Genomic DNA, 22,641 nt, shown 5'->3' on the forward strand with positions numbered 1-22,641 from the left:
AATAGCCTTTTCCCCCCCACACAATTACACTGTTCTTTGATCAGCTCTGAGCCAGGTACAGCATTTTACCTCTGCAGGCCTTTTATTGCATGAAAGTCCAAGGGAAATGGTGGGTAATTTGTCACGGCGTATCATTGCCTTTAAAAAGAATGGGAACTCCGCTGCATCGTTTACTGCAGAGCTCCCCACAATAAAGCGTCTTCTAGCCTCTTCAGCTTCATGTTGTTTCAGTTCCTTCAATAAATCGTCAAAGACTCTCTGGAGGCTTCCTGGTACACTTGCTGTGCCCTCTGCCCTCTGTATTGTCCCCAGACTCATCACACTGCTGATTCCTTCTCTTGATAAAGGACACACCCTCTCTGTTGCTGACCCATGCCACTTAAACTCTTCCCTCCATCAGTATCCCCCATCCTCCAATATTTTATATCATAACACCATATGTTTGCTTGTCAGTCAGTTCAGTTCAGTCACTTAGTTGTGTCCGACTCTTTGTGACTCCATGAATCGCAGCACGCCAGGCCTCCCTGTCCATCACCATCTCCCGGAGTTCTCTCAAACTCATGTCCATCGAGTTGGTGATGCCATGCAGCCATCTCATCCTCTATCATCCCGTTCTCCTCCTGCTCCCAATCCCTCCCAGCATCAGTCTTTTCCAATGAGTCAACTCTTCGCATGAGGTGGCCAAAGTACTGGAGTTCCAGCTTTAGCGTCATTCCCTCCAAAGAACATCCAGGGCTGATCTCCTTCAGAATGGACTGGTTGGATCTCCTTGCAGTCCAAGGGACTCTCAAGAGTCTTCTCCAACACCACAGTTCAAAAGCATCAATTCTTCGGCGCTCAGCTTTCTTCACAGTCCAACTCTCACATCCATACATGACCACTGGATAAACCATAGCCTTGACTAGATGGATCTTTGTTGGCAAAGTACTGTCTCTGCTTTTCAATGTGCTATCTAAGTTGGTCATAACTTTCCTTCCAAGGAGTAAGCGTCTTTTAATTTCATGGCTGCAGTCACCATCTGCAGTGATTTTGGAGCCCAAAAAAATAAAGTCTGACACCGTTTCCACTGTTTCCCCATCTATTTCCCATTAAGTGATGGGACCGGATGCCATGATCTTTGTTTTCTGAATGTTGAGCTTTAGGCCAACTTTTTCACTCTCCTCTTTCACTTTCATCAAGAAGCTTTCTAGTTCCTCTTCACTTTCTGCCATAAGGGTGGTGTCATCTGCATATCGGAGGCTACTGATATTTCTCCTGGCAATCTTGATTCCAGCTTGTGCTTCTTCCAGCCCAGCATTTCTCATGATGTGCTCTGCATAGAAGTTAAATAATCAGGGTGACAATATACAACCTTGAGGTACTCCTTTTCCTATTTGGAACCAGTCTGTTGTTCCATGTCCAGTTCTAACTGTTGCTTCCTGATCTGCATATAGGTTTCCCAAGAGGCAGGTCAGGTAGTCCCATCTCTTTTAGAATCTTCCACAGTTTATTGAGATCCACACAGTCAAAGGCTTTGGCATAGTCAATAAAGCAGAAATAGATGTCTTTCTGGAACTCTCTTGGTTTTTCCATGATCCAGCAAATGTTGACAATTTGATCTCTGGTTCCTCTGCCTTTCCTAAAATGAGCTTGAACATCTGGAAGTTCACGGTTCACATACTGCTGAAGCCTGGCTTGGAGAATTTTGAGCATTACTTTACTAGCATGTGAGATAAGTGCAATTGTGCATAGTTTGAGCATTCTTTGGCATTGCCTTTCTTTGGCATTGGAATGAAAATTGACCTTTTGCAGTCCTGTGGCCACTGCTGAGTTTTCCAAATTTGCAGGCATATTGAATGCAGCACTTTTGCAGCATCATCTTTCAGGATTTGAAATAGCTCACCTGGAATTCCATCACTTCCACTAGCTTTGTTCGTAGTGATGCTTTCTAAGGCCCACTTGACTTCACATTCCAGGATGTCTGGCTCTAGGTGAGTGATCACACGATCGTGATTATCTGGGTCATGAAGATCTTTTTTGTACAGTTCTGTATATTCTTGCCACCTCTTCTTAATATCTTCTGCTTCTGTTAGGTCCATACCATTTCTGTCCTTTATCAAGCCCATCTTTGCATGAAATGTTCCCTTGATATCTCTAATTTTCTTGAAGAGATCTCTAGTCTTTCCCATTCTGTTCTTTTCCTCTATTTCTTTGCATTGATCGCTGAAGAAGGCTTTCTTATCTCTTCTTGCTATTGTTAGGAACTCTGCATTCAGATGCTTATATCTTTCCTTTTCCCCTTTGCTCTTTGCTTCCTTTCTTTTCACAGCTATTTGTAAGGCCTCCCCAGACAGCCATTTTGCTTTTTTGCATTTCTTTTCCATGGAGATGGTCTTGATCCCTGTCTCCTGTACGGTGTCACGAACCTCATTCCATAGTTCATCAGGCACTCTATCTATCAGATCTAGGCCCTTAAATCTATTTCTCACTTCCACTGTATAATCATAAGGGATTTGATTTAGATCATACCTGAATGGTCTAGTGGTTTTCCCTACTTTCTTCAATTTAAGTCTGAATTTGGTAATAAGGAGTTCATGATCTGAGCCACAGGCTGCTCACGGTCTTGATTTTGTTGACTGTATAGAGTTTCTCCATCTTTGGCTGCAAAGAACATAATCAATCTGATTTCGGTGTTGACCATCTGTGATGTCCATGTGTTGTTGGAAGAGGGTGTTTGCTATGACCAGTGTGTTCTCTTGGCAAAACTCTATTAGCCTTTGCCCCACTTCATGCTATATTCCAAGGCCAAATTTGCCTGTTACTCCAGGTGTTTCTAGACTTCCTACTTTTGCATTCCAGTCCACTATAACAAAAAGGACATCTTTTGGGGGTGTTAGTTCTAAAAGGTTTTGTAGGTCTTCATAGAACCATTCAACTTTGGCTTCTTCAGCATTACTCCTTGGGGCATAGACTTGGATTACTGTGATATTGAATGGTTTGCCTTGGAAATGAACAGAGATCATTCTGTCGTTTTTGAGATTGCATCCAAGTACTGCATTTCGGACTCTTGTTGACCATGGTGGCTACTCCATTTCTTGTAAGGGATTCCTGCCTGTGGTAGTAGATATAATGGTCATCTGAGTTAAGTTCCCCCATTCCAGTCCATTTTAGTTCGCTGATTCCTAGAATGTCGACATTCAGCCTTGCCATCTCCTGTTTGACAACTTCCAATTTGCCTTGATTCATGAACCTAACATTCCAGGTTCCTATGCAATATTGCTCTTTACAGCATCAGACCTTGCTTCTATCACCAGTCACATCCACAACTGGGTATTGTTTTGGCTTTGGCTCCATCCCTTCATTCTTTCTGGAGTTATTTCTCCACTGATCTCCAGTAGCATATTGGGCACCTACTGACCTGGGGAGTTTCTCTTTCAGTATCCTATCATTTTGCCTTTTCATACTGTTCATGGGGTTCTCAAGGCAAGAATAGTGAAGTGGTTTGCCATTCCCTTCTCCAGTGGACCACATTCTGTCAGACCTCTTCACCATGACCCGCCTTCTTGGGTGGCCCTACACGGCATGGCTAGTTTCACTGAGTTAGACAAGGCTGTGGTCCTAGTGTGATTAGATTGACTAGTTTTCTGTGATTAGGGTTTCAGTATGTCTGCCCTTTGATGTCCTCTGGCAACACCTACCATCTTACTTGGGTTTCTCTTACCTTGGACATGGGGTGTCTCTTCACTGCTGCTCCAGCAAAGAACAGCCACTGCTCCAGCAAAGAACAGCCACTGCTCCTTACCTTGGACGAGGGGTATCTCCTCACTGCTGCCCCTCCTGACCTTGAACGTGGAATAGCTCCTCTAGGCTCTCCTGCACCCATGCAGCCACCGCTCCTTGGATGCTCTCCAAAATCTGTAATTTGCCTGTTTATCATTTACTTCCTTATTTGTTATCTGTCTTCTCTATTAGTTAACTAATTCATCTCAATTCCAATTAGAACTGTGGTGTTAGCACTAGTACTACTATAACAACTACTTAATATTTGTTAGTTATTTAATTAGGTGGTAGGTATTTTATACATAGACACTTATTTAATACTCATTATAACCTGTAAGTTATCATTATATTTGTACTTATTTTATGTATGAGAAATCAAAATATAGAACAATTAAGTAACTAGCTCATAATCACAGAGCATGTAAGTAGAGACTGAATGTGAATTCAGAAGGTTTAGACTCTGATTCACCTTGCGTACATGCTCAGTCAGGTCCAACTCTTTGCGACGCCATGGACTGCAGCTCACCAGGCTCCTCTGGCAATGGTGTTTTCCAAGCAAGAATACTGGAGTGGGTTGCCATCTCCTCCTCCAGGGGATCTTCCCAACCCAGAGATCTAACCCACCTCTCTTGTGTCTCCTGCCTTGGCAGGCAGATTCTTTACCATTGTGCTACCTGGGAAGCCAATGATTCACCTTACTGATAGAATATTATAATAATACACATTAAAATAATTTTGGCTTCCCAGGTAGCATTAATGGAAAGAACCCACCTGCCAAGGCAGGGGACATAAGGGATGTGGTTCAATCCCAGGGTGGGGAAGATCCCCTGGAGAAGGGAATGGCCACCTACTCCAGTATTCTTGCCTGGCAAATGTCATGGACGGAGGAGCCTGGCAGGCTATGGTCCACAGCATCATAAAGAGTTGGACAAAACTGAAGCGACTTAACACACATACATAATAATTTTCAGGGAAAGGTGAGTACTCATGGAACTAAATGGTATACATTACTATTTTCTCAGCAGTGAAATTTAAATAGAATTATGATGCCAAAGTCAGGGTTATCCTTCCTGGAGGACACTCTCCTTATATGTTAACTAGTATCATTTTGATTTCTGTGCTTATTGTGTTAATGTAAAATTTAATTAAATAATAAAAATAATTCTGTTACATTAAAATGTAAAATAAATAGGGTGCTAAAAAAGATATAAAGCTTAGTCCTTCTCTCCCCAAATTGATTCATGTTATCATGAGTATATGCAATAAATCAAATCATATATCATCATGCCTAAATTAATTAATAGCATAGACTGAGCTGAAGTTTTCCAGATAAAGATGTAGATGTTGAACAGTACCGAACATCTCAATCATAGACAATGCTTTCCATGGTGCTTTAAAAAGTTTCTCTAATCTACCTTAATTGTCTGTTCATTTAGAAAACACCCTAATTTAGCTATGCTTTCCTTTATATTCTCAACATTATTGTTGTACATAAATCTATTTACTTCCTAGAGCTGGACTTGAGAGATTTAAATTGTCTGTTTTCCCAATTTAAGAGGTTAATATAAATGACAGATTATATGGTAGCCCTATAACTGATCAAAGTTCTAAAACTGACATAACAGAACGTTATGTTATGACTGACATAACTGACTCTAACATGTGTGTGTATGCTCAGTTGCTCAGCCATGTACAACTCTTTGTGACCCTATGGACTGTAGCTTGCCAGGCTCCTCTGTCCATGATTTTTTTCCCAGGCCAAGAATACCAGAGTGGGTTGCTATTTCCTTCTCCAGGGATCTTCCTGACCTAGGAGTCAAACTCATGTCCCCTGCATCTCTGGCACTGACAGGCAGATTCTCTACCACTGAGCCACCTGGGAAGTCTGACTCTAATACACTGAGTATAAATTCATAAATGTGTGGAATAAAGTCCTCTGCATTAACCTTGGCAAATATTCAACCCAACATCTATGAGTGCCAGAGAGATTTTCACCACAGTGCAGTAGTTTTGATTATTTCAGAGCCAAGAATGAAAGTGGGTGAAATTACACTGTAGACCTTTAGAAATTCAGCAGTTGTCTGGTAGATAATGCTTTTTCCTGATCCACCCACACAATAGGATCACCTGTGGGCATTCATACATACAAAGATATGTGAGAATCCATTCCAGACATACTAGCTCTTGAATTTTGTACTTCTCTGAAAGTAAGACTTGAAAAATTATTAAAACCTCTATAAAAATTAGGATACACGTCCTGAATTGAGAGCTCAAGCTCTTAGTTCTAGAACATGCATTATAGACAAAAGACTGAGCATATCAGATGTGGTATACATCTATAGGTTTGGGTTTCAGCAGCTTATACTCACAAAGTTGTTTACTATCTTCAATTTGAATTCATGATGCCATACGTGAAGGGATGTCTGGGTTCAAGTTCTCATGGTCCAAACAGATAGACTTATTACAGGTAATATCCTCCTAACCACATCTGCATCATTTTCCTTTTGAGAAGAAATTCTGGAGGGTTTGGGTTGGAGAAAAAGCAATGCCCTTAATAAATCTTGAAATTCAAATATAAGTGACAAGTTTGTTATGCTTTAATATTTTCTACTACAGTCCTAAAAGTTATATTCAGTTCTTTGTTGGCTCATATTTTAACTTTTTTTTTAAAGCTTGATTAGTTTTTTTCCTTGACAACAATAGATGAGAAGAACAATTTAAGGGATGGGAAGAAAAGCTGGTTAGAGTCAAAGAGTCTATGAGCAGAGGTGGAATGTGACACATGAAAGAATGATACATTAGATTTAAAGGATGCCTAAGAAAAACACCAAAGGTAAATACCACTCTAATAATACACTGTGTAATTAAGCATGCTCATGACTCCAAGTAAACAAGAAAAGATGAACATAATTTTAGTTTTCTCCATGAAATAAGACAAAGACTTAAGTACATTTGAGAAAGAGCCCTTGAAAAATCATATTTTAAAGCCAGCATTCTTAACAGAGATCTAACAATATAAGTAGTTCTCATGTATAGGAAAAATTATGAATAATCAAGTGAATTTTTAAAGTACTTTACTTAAACACTTTACATTTTAACAACTATTCTCTAATTGATTCATTTAGGTTTTCTTTCACAAATATTTATTGAACACTACTATGTGTCAGAAGTTGAATTGGGTATTGAAGTAGACCAAGGCAAATTCAACATTCTTAAGAGATTGTAAGGTATTAGCCAAATAAACACAAAGAGAATACCACTGCAAGGATGGTAAATGCCCCTAAAGAAAATTACCATGCTCTGAGTGATAAGGAACATCATCTCCATTAGGAAAGTAGTAAGTATTCCTGGAGAAATCTAAAAGCTATGTTTAATAATAAAGAATGGAAGGAAAGATTTGGAAGAATGGGGTGGGTGTAGCCAGTCCAAGGGCCTATGGTTAGAGGGCATGGAATCCAAGGAAGAAATATTAGCAAGCAATGAACTGAACAACAACAACAAAAATCAATAAAAAAGACATACCTTAAAGGCATATATGATTCAATTGTCTAACAAAAAGACAAAAGCACTGAACTTTTTTGTTGTTGTTTTTATTTATTTATTGAAGGATAATTGCTTTACAGAATTGTGTTATTTTCTGTCAAACCTCAGCATGAATCAGCCATAGGTATACATATATCTCCTCCCTTTTGAAACTCCCTCCCATTTCCCTCACCATCCCACCCCTCTAGGTTGATACAAAGCCCCTGTTTGAGTTTCCTGAACCATACCACAATTTCCTGTTGGCTATCTATTTTACATATGGTAATGTAAGTTTCCATGTTACTCTTTCCATACATCTCACCCTCTCCTCCCCTCTCCCCATGTCCACAAGTCTGTTCCCTATATCTGTTTCTCCATTGCTGCCCTGTAAATAAATTCTTCAGGACCATTCTTCTAGATTCTGTATATATGTGTTCGAATATGATATTTATCTTTCTCTTTCTGACTCACTTCACTCTGTATAATAGGTTCTAAGTTCATCCACCTCATCAGAATGGACTCAAATGAGTTCCTTTTTTATGGCTGAGTAATATTCCATTGTGTATAGGCACCACTGCTTCTTTATCAGTTCATCTGTTGATGGACATCTGGGTTGCTTCCATGTTCTAGCTATTGTAAATAGTGCCTCCGTGAACAATGGGATGCGTGTGTCTTTTTGAATTTTGGTTTCCTCAGGGTATATGCCTAGGAGTGGGATTGCTGGGTCATATGGTGTTTTTATTCCAAGTTTTTAAAGGAATCTCCAAACCATCTTCCATAGTGGCTGTATCAATTTATATTCCCACCAACAGTGCAAGAGTGTTCCCTTTTCTCCACACCCTCTCCAGCATTTATTGTTTCTAGACTTTTTAGTGATGGCCATTCTGACCAGTGTGAGGTGATATCTCATTGTAGTTTTGATTTGCATTTTTCTAATAATGAGTGATGTTGAGTATCTTTGCATGTATTTGTTACTCATCTGTATGTCTTTGGAGAAATGTCTGCTTAGATCTTTTTCTCACTTTTTGATTCGGTTGTTCGTTTTTCTGGTATTGAGTTGTATGAGCTGCTTGTATGTTTTGGAAATTAATCCTTTGTCAGTTGTTGCATTGGTATTATTTTCTCCCATTCTGAGGGTTGTCTTTTCACCTTGCTTCTGGTTTCCTTGGCTGTGCAAAAGCTTTTAAGTTTAATCAGGTCCCACTTGTATACTTTTGTTTTATTCTGTTACTTTAGGAGGTGGGTTATAGAGGATCTTGTTCTGATATATATCATCAATTGTTCTGCCTATGTTTTCCTCTAAGAGTTTTATAGTTTCTGGTCTTACACTTAGGTTTTTTAATCCATTTTGAGTTTATCTTTGTGTATGGTGTAAGGACGTGTTCATTTTTCATTCTCTAACATGTAGCTGTCCAGTTTTTCCAGCACCATTTATTGAAGAGGCTGTCATTGCCCCCATTGTATATTCTTGCCTCCTTTGTCAAAAATAAGGTACCCATAGGTGCATGGGTTTATTTCTGGGAAAAGCACAGAATTCTGCACTAGTGTACTCCTGGAAATTAAAAAGCATTTATCATTTCACTGTTCTTGATGAAACCACTTAAGTCTAAATAAGTGCAAATCTTGAAGAGAAATCATTTTTTAATCCATGAATAGAACCCCGTCCTTACATTTTTGAAGTATAAATCCAGTAGCCCATATGACATTTCCTATTGGATGACTCAAGCCCCTCAAACTCAATACATCTAAAATTGAACTTGTAAACACAGATCATCCAAATATCATGTGCTTTTGCTTTACTTTCTGTGTGTGTGTGTGTGTGTGTGTGTGAGAGAGAGAGAGAGAGAGAGAGAGAGACCTCAGTTGTGCCCGACTTTTTGCAATCCCATGGACTGTAGTCCATCAGGCTCTTTTGTCCATGGGATTTTCCAGACAAGAATACTGGGACAGGTTGTCATTTCCTTCTCCAGAGATCTTCCTGACCCAGGAATTGAATTGCATCTCCTACATCTCCTGGAAATGGGGGTTCTTTACCACCAGCACCACCTTCTCAATAAGTGGTACTATCATTTATCCAATTTATTTAAGTCAGAAAACTGGCTATTACTCTTTGTATATAGTCTCTGAGGAGTGAAATTAGTGTGTAAATATTTTATTTATGTTATACCACAAGTATCTCATCTGTGGAAAAAAGTAAAGTGATTGCAAATGATAGTTAAAGGAATAGGTGCACATAACATATTGATTAAAAATCATAAAATGGTGATGTATTTGAGTCTCAGTATTTACCAGTACCAAAATCTGACATATAGTTGTTACTGCTGCTGTTGTTCAGTTGCTAAGTTGTGTCCAACTCTTTGTGAGCCCATGAACTGCAGTTCACCAGGCTCTCCTGTCCTTTATTACCTCCCAGAGTTTGCTCACACTCATGTCCATTGAGTCCATGATGCCATCCAACCATCTCATCTTCTGCTGCTCCTTTATCCTTTTGCCTTCAGTCTTTCCCAGCATTAGGGTTTTTCCCAATGAGTAATGATGCTAAAGCTGAAACTCCAGTACTTTGGCCACCTCATGCGAAGAGTTGACTCATTGGAAAAGATTTTGATGCTGGGAGGGATTGGGGGCAGGAGAAGAAGGAGACAACAGAGGATGAGATGGCTGGATGGCATCACGGACTCGATGGAGTCTGAGTGAACTCGTGAGTCTGAGTGAACGCATGAGTCTGAGTGAACTTGTGAGTCTGAGTGAACTCCGGGAGTCGGTGATGGACAGGGAGGCCTGGCATGCTGCAATTCATGGGGTCTCAAAGAGTCGGACACGACTGAGCGACTGAACTGAACTGAACTGATGCTCTTCACAACAAGTGGCCAAAGTATTGGAGCTTCAGCTTCAGCATTCACTATTTCCAATGACTATTCAGGGTTGATTTCCTTTAGAATTGATGGGTTGGATCTCCTTAAAGTCCAAGGGATTCTAAAGAGTCTTCTCTAGCACCAGAATTCAAAAACATCAGTTCTTTAGCACCCAGACTTCTTCAGAGTCTAATTTTATTTTTATATGTTCTCTCATCTTCTTCACCAGATTACAGTTAAGGGGTATGAGAATTAATGTTTTATTCAGTTTGAAATTTAGTCTCATCTAAAAAATTAAATGCCATCTTAAATTTTTTTGTCATTCTCCCTCTAATATGTCAATAGGAACAAATTTTTAAATCTTCCATTCCTCTTTTCCTTTCCAAGATAACTTCTGGATGTAGATTGGATGGATACAGATTACTCAATCTCATATTACAGAGGAGAGTTTACAATCTCTTGGATACTAGTGTGTGTGGACAAAACTATCCTTTGTCTAAGTGCTGCCTGTATGTTTGTTGGCTACAAGTCTGTTTTGTTTTTTTTTTGTTTGTTTGTTTGTTTGTTATTTTACTTTACAATTCTGTATTGGTTTTGCCATACATTGACATGAATCCACCACAGGTGTACATGCATTCCCAAACCTGAACCCCCCTCCGACCCACCCCCCCACAACATCTCTCTGGGTCATCCCCGCGTACCAGCCCCAAGCGTGCCATATCCTGCATCGGACATAGACTGGCAATTTGATTCTTACATGATATTATACATGTTTCAATACCATTCTCCCAAGTCATCTCACCCTCTCCCTCTCCCACTGAGTCCAAAAGTCCGTTATACACATCTGTGTCTTTTTTGCTGTCCTGCATACAGGGTCATCATTGCCATCTTTCTAAATTCCATATATATGTGTTAGTATACTGTATTGGTGTTTTTCTTTCTGGCTTACTTCACTCTGTATAATTGGCTCCAGTTTCATCCATCTCATCAGAACTGATTCAAATGTATTCTTTTTAATGGCTGAGTAATACTCCATTGTGTATATGTACCACAGCTTTCTTATCCATTCCTCTGCTGATGGACATCTAGGTTGTTTCCATGTCCTAGCTATTATAAACAGTGCTGCGATGAACATTGGGGTACATGTGTCTCTTTCAATTCTGGTTTCCTTGGTGTGTATGCCCAACAGTGGGATTGCTGGATCATAAGGTAGTTCTATTTGCAATTTTTTAAGGAATCTCCACACTGTTCTCCAGAGTGGCTGTACTAGTTTGCATTCCCACCAACAGTGTAGGAGGGTTCCCTTCTCTCCACACCCTCTCCAGCATTTATTGCTTGCAGATTTTTGGATCGCAGACATTCTGACTGGTGTGAAGTGGTACCTCATTGTGGTTTTGATTTGCATTTCTCTAATAATGAGTGATGTTGAGCATCTTTTCATGTGTTTATTAGCCATCCGTATGTCTTCTTTGGAGAAATGTCTATTTAGTTCTTTGGCCCATTTTTTGATTGGGTCGTTTATTTTTCTGGAATTGAGCTGCAGGAGTTGCTTGTATATTTTTGAGATTAGTTGTTTGTCAGTTGCTTCATTTGCTATTATTTTCTCCCATTCGGAAGGCTGTCTTTTCACTTTGCTTATATTTTCCTTTGTTGTACAGAAGCTTTTAATTTTAATTAGGTCCCATTGGTTTATTTTTGCTTTTATTTCCAGAATTCTGGGAGGTGGATCATAGAGGATCCTGCTGTGGTTTATGTCGGAGAGTGTTTTGCCTATGTTCTCCTCTAGGAGTTTTATAGTTTCTGGTCTTACATTTAGATCTTTAATCCAAAGGATCATAAGAGACTACTACCAGCAATTATATGCCAATAAAATGGACAACGTGGAAGGCATGGACAAATTCTTAGAAAAGTACAATTTTCCAAAACTGAACCAGGAAGAAATAGATAATCTTAACAGACCCATCACAAGCACGGAAATTGAAACTGTAATCAGAAATCTTCCAGCAAACAAAAGCCCAGGTCCAGACGGCTTCACAGCTGAATTCTACCAAAAATTTCAAGAAGAGTTAACACCTATCCTACTCAAACTCTTCCAGAAAATTGCAGAAGAAGGGAAACTTCCAAACTCATTCTATGAGGCCACCATCACCCTAATACCAAAAACCTGACAAAGATACTACAAAAAAAAGAAAACTACAGGCCAATATCACTGATGAACATAGATGCAAAAATCCTCAACAAAATTCTAGCAATCAGAATCCAACAACACATTAAAAAGATTGTACACCATGACCAAGTGGGCTTTATCCCAGGGATGCAAGGATTCTTCAATATCCACAAATCAATCAATGTAATTCACCACATTAACAAATTGAAAAATAAAAGCCATATGATTATCTCAAAAGATGCAGAGAAGGCCTTTGACAAAATTCAACATCCATTTATGATAAAAACTCTCCAGAAAGCAGGAACAGAAGGAACATACCTCAACATAATAAAAGCTATATATGACAAACCCACCACAAACATTATCCTCAATGGTGAAAAATTGAAAGCATTTCCCCTAAAGTCAGGAACAAGACAAGGGTGCCCACTTTCATCGCTACTATTCAACATAGTTCTGGAAGTTTTGGCCACAGAAATCAGAGCAGAAAAAGAAATAAAAGGAATCCAAATTGGAAAAGAAGAAGTAAAACTCTCACTGTTTGCAGATGACATGATCCTCTACATAGAAAACCCTAAAGACTCTACCAGAAAATTACTAGAGCTAATTAATGAATATAGTAAAGTTGCAGGATATAAAATCAACACACAGAAATCCCTTGCATTCCTATACACTAATAATGAGAAAGTAGAAAAAGAAATTAAGGAAACAATTCCATTCACCATTGCAACAAAAAGAATAAAATACTTAGGAATATATCTACCTAAAGAAACTAAAGACCTATATATAGAAAACTATAAGACACTGATGAAAGAAATCAAAGAGGACACTAATAGATGGAGAAATATACCATGCTCATGGATTGGAAGAATCAATATTGTCAAAATGAGTATACTACCCAAAGCAAATTACAAATTCAATGCAATCCCTATCAAGCTTCCAGCGATATTTTTCACAGAACTAGAACAAATAATTTCAAGATTTGTATGGAAATACAAAAAACCACGAATAGCCAAAGCAATCTTGAGAAAGAAGAATGGAACTGGGGGAATCAACCTGCCTGACTTCAGGCTCTACTACAAAGCCACAGTCATCAAGACAGTATGGTATTGGCACAAAGACAGAAATATAGATCAATGGAACAAAATAGAAAGCCCAGAGATAAATCCACACACATATGGACACCTTATCTTTGACAAAGGAGGCAAGAATATACAATGGAGTAAAGACAATCTCTTTAACAAGTGGTGCTGGGAAAACTGGTCAACCACTTGTAAAAGAATGAAACTAGATCACTTTCTAACACTGCACACAAAGATACAAGTCTGTTTTTGATATGTATCATGGGAGTGTCTCTTTAAGCTTGGGTTCAATACAATGACATGCCCTTATGAAAGCTTTTTCACTGGTGATCAAGACAACTCTTGGTCTCCTGTGACTCACTGTTGTCCTGGTACAAAAGGTATACTCAACCAATTTTACCCTCATTCAATTGTTCCCTCTGGTAAGCTTTAAATACAGACTCTCAACCACTTCTAGGATCTGTCTCAACAATGCCTAAATATTGATACATCAAAGCAGTTCTTAGAACATCAGTCTGTAATAGTTGCAGATTCCCAGAAAAATGATGAAAGTGAGATTAAAAAAAAAATCACCTCTTAATTGACCAAAACATTAAAATGTACCTTACCCATCATTTCTGAAATACTGATACTTTTAGCTGTATATAACAATTCAGTTCAGTCCAGTTCAGTTCAGTCACTCAGTTGTGTCTGACTCCTTGCAAACCCATGGACTGCAGACCCCAGGCTTCCCTGTCCATCACCAACTCTCACAGGCTGCTCATACTCATGTCCATTATGTTGGTGATGCCATGCAACCATCTCATCCTCTGCTGTCCCCTTCTCCTCCTGCCTTCAATCTTTCCCAGCATCAGGGTCTCTTCAAAAGAGTCAGTTCTTGACATCAGGTGGCCAAAGTATTGGAGTTTCAGGTTCAGCATGATTCCTTCCAATGAATTTTCAGGACTAATTTCCTTTAGGATGGATTGAGTGGATCCCCATGCAGATTCTCTCAAGAACTTCCTGTTCCCCATTCTCTCAAGAATCATCTCCAACAACACAGTTCAAATCATCAGTTCTTTGGCATTCAGCGTTCTTTATAGTCCAACTCTCACATCCATACATGACAACTAGAAAAACCATAGCTTTGACTAGACAGAACTTTGTTGGCAAAATAAAGTCTCTGCTTTTTAATATTCTGTCTATGTTGGTCATAACTTTTCTTCCAAGCAGCAAACATCTTTTAATTTCATGGCTACAGTCACCATCTGCAGTGATTTTGGAGCCCCCAAAATAAAGTTTGTCACTGTTTCCAATGTTTCCCCTTCTATTTGCCATGAAGTGATGGGACCAAACTACTGCACAATTGCACTCATCTCACACACTAGTAAAGTAATGCTCAAAATTCTCCAAGCCATGCTTCAGCAATATGTGAACCATGAACTTCCAGGTGTTCAAGCTGGCTTTAGAAAAGGCAGAGGAACCAGAGATCAAATTGCCAGTATCCACTGGATCCTTGAAAAACCAAGAGAGTTTCAGAAAAACATCTACTTCTGCTTTATTGAATATGCCAAAGCCTTTGACTGTGTGGATCACAATAAACTGTGGAAAATTCTGAAAGAGATGGGAACACAAGACCACCTGACCTGCCTCTTGAGAAGTTTGTATGCAGGTCAGGAAGCAACAGTTAGAACTGGATGTGAAACAACAGAATAGGAAAAGGAGTGCGTCAAGGCTGTTTATTGTCACCCTGCTTATTTAACTTATATGCAGAGCACATCATGAGAAATACTGGGCTAGATGAAGCACAAGCTGGAATCAAGATTGCCAGGAGAAATATCAATAACCTCAGACATGCAGATGGCACTACCCTTATGGCAGAAAGTGAAGAGGAACTAAAAAGCCTCTTGATGAAAGTGAAAAAGTAGAGTGAAAAAGTTGGCTTGAAACTCAACATTCAGAAAACTAAGATCATCCATCTAGTCCCAGCACTTCATGGCAAATAGATGGGGAAACAGTAGGAACAGTGTTAGACTTTTTTTTTTTTTTTTTTTTTGGTCTCCAAAATCACTACAGATGGTGACTGCAGCCATGAAATTAAAAGACGCTTACTCCTTGGAAGGAAAGTTATGACCAACCTAGATAGCATATTAAAAAGCAGAGACATTACTTTGCCAACAAATGTCCATCTAGTCAAGGCTATGGTTTATCCAGTAGTCATGTATGGATGTGAGAGTTGGACTGTGAAGAAAGCTGAGCACCAAAGAATTGATGCTTTTGAACTGTGGTGTTGGAGAAGACTCTTGAGAGTCCCTTGGACTGCAAGCAGATCCAACCAGTCCATTCTAAAGGAGATCAGTCCTGGCAGTTTTTTGGAAGGAATGATGCTAAAACTTTAACTCCAGTACTTTGGCCACCTCATGCGAAGAGTTGAATCATTGGAAAAAAAACTCTTATGCTGAGAGTGAGTGGGGGAAGGAGAAGAAGGGGATGACAGAGGATGAGATGGCTGGATGGCATCACTGACTCGATGGATGTGAGTTTGAGTGAATGCCAGGAGTTGGTGATGGACAGGAAGGCCTGGCGTGCTGCAATTCATGGGGTCACAGAGTCGGACACGACTGAGCGACTGAACTGAACTGAACCGATGGGACCAAATGCCATGATCTTAGTTTTCTGAATGTTGAGTTTTAAGCCAACTTTTCCACTTTCATCAAGAGGCTCTTTAGTTCTTCTTCACTTTCTGCCATAAAGGTGGTGCCATCTGCATATCTGAGGTTATTGATATTTCTTCTGGCAATCTTGATTCCAGCTTGTGCTTCATCTAGCCCAGTATTTCTCATGATGTGCTCTGCATATAAGTTAAAAAAGCAGGGTGACAATAAACAGCCTTGACGCACTCCTTTTCCCATTTGGAACCAGTCTGTTGTTCCACGTCCTGTTCTAACTGTTGCTTCCTGACCTGCATACAAATTTCTCAAGAGGCAGCTCTGGTGGTCTGGTATTCCCATCTCTTGAAGAATTTTCCTCTTTATTGTGGTCCACACAGTCAAAGGCTTTGGCATAGTCAATAAAGCAGAAGTAGATGTTTTTTCTGGAACTCTCTTGGTTTTTCAAGGATCCAACAGATGTTGGCAATTTCATCTCTGGTTCTTCTGCCTTTCAAAATCCAGCTTTAACATCTGTAAGTTCACGGTTCACATACTGTTGACGCCTGGCTTGGAAAATTTTGAGCATTACTTTACTAGCCTGTGAGATGAGTGCAATGGTGCGGTAGTTTGAACGTTCTTTGGCATTGCCTTTCTTTAGGATTGAAATGAAAACATGCTGCCCTTATTGGGCATTTGTATGCATCTTTCACACATTCACCATATTTAAGATGGTAAATTTTTTCACATCTGCCCTTTATCCTCTCACTTTACTGGTTGCTTTCCCATGGTGACTTTAGGTTTGGCCACAGGACTTGCTGTAGCCAATGGGTAAGAGCAAAATTGACCCAGTTTGACAAATGTGATATGATAATGAATGGGAAAAGCACATGTCTATTGGTGTGCAACTTCCTACGTCCCTGTAATTCTACCTGTATGTGAATACCTGCTTAGCCTGCTGAGAGGTGAGAAACCTTGTAGACACCACAGTCTTGGCAGCTGTCACAACCAAGGACATTATAAAACAGATAGCCCACAGTCAGACAGCCAACTACTGAGAGACAGATAAATTAGTCCAGGTGAGATCAACCAAGCCAGTCCCAGACTAGAACTAGCCAGCAGAAGCCAACCAAAATTACCATTCCACAAAACTGTGAAATAAATGACTATGTTTTCTACGATTAACTTTGAGTTAAGTTTTATTGCAGCGAAAACTAATTGTATTCCACACATGACTTACATTGTTTAAATTTTTCTTCATCAAAACAACTTTGTGTTTAAATATCCACTTTATTTTTACCCTAAGCAAACTTTAGAAATTCTATTATATTTAGAATTTGCTAACACTTACCTTTAAGCACTGAAAAATTGATGCTTTTCAACTATGGTGTTGGAGAAGATTCTTGAGAGTCCCTTGGACTGCAAAGAGATCAAATCAGTCAATCCTAAAGGAAATCAGCCCTGAATATTCACTGGAATGACAGATGCTGAAACTGAAGCTCTAATACTTTGGCCATCCATTGTGGAGAGCTGACTCACTGGAAAAGACTCTGATGCTGGGAACGATTAAAGGCAGGAGGAGAAGGGGATGACAAAGGATGAGATGGTTGGATGGCATCACCAACTCAATGGACATGAGTTTGAGCAGGCTCTGGGAGTTGGCAATGGCGAGGAGGCCTGGAGTGCTGTAGTCCGTGGGGTTGCAAAGAATTGGACATGACTCAGTAACTGAACTGAACTGAACTGAACTGAACCTTTCTCCCCATCACTGGTGTGAGGATGGGAGAGGGGAAAGCAGATACACATAAAAGAATAACTAAAGAAATGACTATTAGGAGATAAGGTTGTAATACATATCAATATGGTACCATTAGACACAATTTTATTATAGTATACACACATACACACAAACTATTTTGAGTAGGGTTCAAAGAGTATTGTACCATAAAAAAGGTGATAATCTTTCTGTTACAAAACTAATTATCTGTTTCTGGAAAACTATATGATTGTTTGTCATCCTTTCATTACCAGAAAGACATAAGCTAGAGTGAGTTCAAATAATGGTGAAGGCTTGGAATCATTGACTTATTTACTAAAGAAGCTAAATACTTATTGATTGTCTAAATGATAATGGAGAGAGAAAACAATAACGATTCATGAATGTTTGACATGGATGAGAGCAGCTATATCCTGCCTGCCATTAAAACTGAACTAGAGCCCTAAAGGTCATTTTTGTGGAGAGGATTTTAAAATAAAGAAAAATCTTCTTGTCTATCTCATCTCAAATGCCAGAGGCATACATAAAAATAATTGGTAGTTAAAAGCAGTACCAAATCTAAAAATATAGGAATTCCTTCCAGAAAAGAAATTTTGTAAACAAGCATTATATAATGACATAAAGCAATGCATGGTACATAGCAGACACCCTCAAGAGTTACTACAACTATAACAAACACTATAGCTGCCTTTACTGTCTCTCCTCCTCCTCTTCCTCTATCTAGTACTACTATTTTTGCTGGAAGGTTTTCATCTTAACTTAAAAGGCCTCCTTGAATAATAAATTGCACCATCTCTATGACTTATGTCTTTTCCCTCTATTTCTCTTCTCTGTTCTCACAGGTATAACTCATTCAGGTTCATTAATCATATAATTTTAAACTATAAGTGATCTTAAATATCATACAACTTAAAGCCCTTTTGCAAAAAATCAGGGTACTAGAATGAAAGGATTTGGAACTTATGTCTGTCACTCCATTGTGTGACTTCAGGCAAGATGCTAAATTTGTCACAACTTCTTTTGTTGTAACCACACATTCCGGGAAACAAACTCACTCAGAAGGACAATGCAGATAGTGGAGTGCAGTTTATTACACCGGCAGGCCCAAGGCAGAGTCTCCTCTTAGCCAAGGACCCCAGCCAGTTTTTGTGAAAACCGTATATACCCTGAGTGTACGTGCAAATTCTCTGAAACTAGTCTGAATAAAGGAAAAGAAAAATACCATCAAAGTTAACCCATGATTCATATGCCTCAAACCCATGATTCATATGCCTTAAGCCTAGGGAGTTAACAGTGGACAATTTTCAATAAGCCTGTGGTCATACCCCAGTAAGCATAATAGAATTTATGATTCTATTCAGTTACACGATAATTAGGGTTTTCTTTTAGGCAAGGAGAGTCTAGATATGAGCCCTGGGGCTCTTCTATCCGGGGGGTCTGATTTTCCAGTCGGTATGTCGTTTCCATAAATACTGGGCATATAGCTCGAAGTCCACAGTCCAACCCAAGATAGAGTATGCTTTCAAGATGGAGCCTCTTCTGTCTGTTTCCTCCTTCACTTTGTCTATAACATGAAAAAGTAACATTTATATCTGACTACCATTGTTTCAGAATGCTAGTAAAACATGTATTTGTTTTTTCTCTAGAAGGAAATTAGGCAGCCTGAAAGTGATTCCTTCTTTACCAAGACCTTCCCCTAAAAGACCTAAAATTCCTATCTCCTTTCACTTTCCTCTTTTGAATCCAAACTCTTAACACATTTCTCTCTCAATTTCTATTTTTTGCTGTCCTCTTCTAGAATTGCTCTTTTATAGTTACCTAAGTGACTTAAGTTCAGCTCAATTTCTTTGGATGAATTTGATAGCTTCATATTTAATACTTGCTCTACACCAAGAATTGTATAAGGTTTCCAAGTAGGTAAATTACATGCCATTATTCTTGAAGTGTTTTCACCATCTTCCAGTTATAGAGACAGACTGCTAGTAAATCGTGTGAAGCACACAATCAAATCACCAATAGTGACTGAATTATGAAATCTAGTGGAAAATTTTTATGCTAGCATCTTGTTTCTTAAGCATTATCTTACATGTGATGAGAACATAGTACCACTATAATATACTGACTAAAAATGAACATGAAGCTAGCTAATCATGAGGAAACAGCAGAAAAACCCAAATGATGGGACATTTTACAAATAGTATCCTTTAATATCCATACATATACATTTTGTGAAAGTCGTAGAATGACAAAGGAAATATTTTACGTTGAAGGAGATTAAAGATACATGGGAAAAGGTGATGTTTGATCCTGAACTGGATTTTATTTGCCTGTAAAGAGCACATAGCATTGGCTATCAAAATCCTTACTGGCCTCTGGATGAAGCAGGTAAAGAAGTTTTGTTTTGTACTTTTCTCATGCAACTCTTCTGTAAGTTTAAAATTGTTTCAAAATAAATAGAATAATTGAGTTGGTATATCTTAAGTACTTAAAAGAATGATTGAGTCATAGTATATACTGCCTAATATCTGCAAATAGAACAGTGAAAGGAGATTACTTGGGGTATGGAAGAAGGGGAAGAGGATGAAGAGCCTTTAATATTGCTCTAAAGAGACTCTGTTGGGGTTTGTTGGAAAACGGGGGGAAGTACACTCATTATATACAATTTTTAACTATTGCTGTTGTGACTGTAAAGAGCCCCTGATTTTATCCACCTCACTTTACTGCCTCTATACCAGCTCAAGAAAGGTCACTTGCTGTTCCCTAATATACCATGGTATCCCATGCTTCATGATTTACATGTAATTTTCCTTAGGTGGAATATCTTTTCCCTTGTGGTCTGTCTGGAAAAGTTTTCAACTCATCATTTAATACAGCTTATTCGTCACCTATGTTCTCACTCCACAGTGTAATCACCTCTGCTGTTACACTGATATCACTGTTTTATAAGTAACTGTTCAAGAAGCTTTTCTTTTCTTTAATTCGAACTTTCCTTGAGAGCAGAAACTAGAGTGTCTTATTTTATTTTCCCATCTAAAAAAACATATCTTGACTTACACCACATAATTTATGCTCGATTAGGGTTTTTATTTACATCATTAATGAATGCAGTTGCTTGGTGTGCCAACACAATAGATGTGGTATAAATAGTTCAAGTTATTGAGTAAAGAGAGCCCAGAATTAGATGCCAGCTCCACCACTTGCTAGCTATAAACCCATTTGGAAGTTATAATACCTCAAAGGCATGATTTGTTCATTTGAAGAATGCTAATAATAATGCTAATAATAACTTGCTTTATCAAGTTGTTGCATTTAATGTAAGTATCTAACTTATGTCAAATTTCTATGTACCGTTTTTGGGCTGTGAAGCTCTACATTGGGAAATTCTTACCGATTGTTGGTATCTTAAGATATTCCCAACTTGATTTCATCAAACTTAAACATGTCCAGTGACAGTTTTGAGGGGAAAATTACATTATATCCCATATCACACTAAAAGATATTTTGAGGTGTTAATGTAAAACACATTTAAGGACTTTCCTGGCAGTCCAGTGGTTAAGACTTTGCCTTCCAATGCAGGGCATGTGGATTTAATCCCTGGTCAGGGAGTAAAGATATCACATGCCTCATGACCAAAATACAAAAATGTAAAAAAACAAGAAGCAATATTATTAAAAATTCAATAGACTTTCAAAATGGTCCACATTTAAAAAAAAAAAAAAAAACCTTTTAAAAAAGCACATTTAACCTTAATTTTTTAGCTAAGAAGCGTCTCCCCCTTCTCAAATCATTGAATTGGGATTTCAAAAAGTTAATCTTATTATAAAACATGAGAGAAACTTTTATTTTATTTAAATAATTTAAAATTTAACTCAACATATAAATGCTTTATCCAAACCCAGATTGTCTACTTGATTTCAATTCTTTTCGTAAGTGCAATATTACTTTATTTCCCTTAGTTCCTTGTGATGTCTCACAAAGATGTTAATCTATAACTGAGCTAAATTACTGCTTAACCTAAACTCTAAGACATGTGAATGAAGTTAAGCATTCTCCTAAAAAGAATATTTTAATTTCCAGAGCTCCACATTTATAAATAAAAAGACTACTGTGTGTCCATCAAACAAGGTGATGTGTAGAGATGGAGCAGAGGCAGTTTTCTATGAAGTGAAATGGTTATGTAAAAGGCATAAGTTACATGTAATTTTATGTCATGTACTCATCTTATTTAGTTTCTTTATTAAAGGAGTTTGTCAAAGAACATTACCTCCATTTCTAACTTTAGATTATGGTATTGCTGGAAAGGCCATATAGAAATGCCATCATGCTTGAAAGTTTTAACCATTATGATTTAATTTCAGCTTACATGTAAAAATAATAAATGTAATACTGTACAAGAAAACTAAATAATGTAACCTCATCTTTATAGTCAATCTCTAGATTACCTTCACAAAGATTCCATACCCAGAATGAATAAGGAAATAAATATATTTTAAAGTCCATAACATATTTGTAACCGACATCAATGTTGAGTTGCACCATAAAAGAAAACAATAAGCTTTGAAATAAAACAGAAATCAGTTTAAATATTGACCTCATAATGGCAGTCCTCACAGTGGTTAAGTATGTGGGCTTGAGAGTGAAATTGCCTAGATTTGAATTTTGGCTGTGCCATTTATTAAGTGTTAACCTGTGTCCAATTACATAATCTTTCTTACCCTCAGTTTCCCCAACTATAATAATAGTACCCATGTCATAGTATTGTGAATGAAAACACACATATAGAAGTCACAGAAGAATGTCTGGCACTTAGCATTCAATAAATATTAGTTAGTGGTGCTGATGAATATTTAACTGAGCT

Source organism: Oryx dammah, unplaced genomic scaffold (genome assembly GCF_014754425.2).
Source record: "Oryx dammah isolate SB20612 unplaced genomic scaffold, SCBI_Odam_1.1 HiC_scaffold_20, whole genome shotgun sequence".
Taxonomy (NCBI): domain Eukaryota; kingdom Metazoa; phylum Chordata; class Mammalia; order Artiodactyla; family Bovidae; genus Oryx; species Oryx dammah.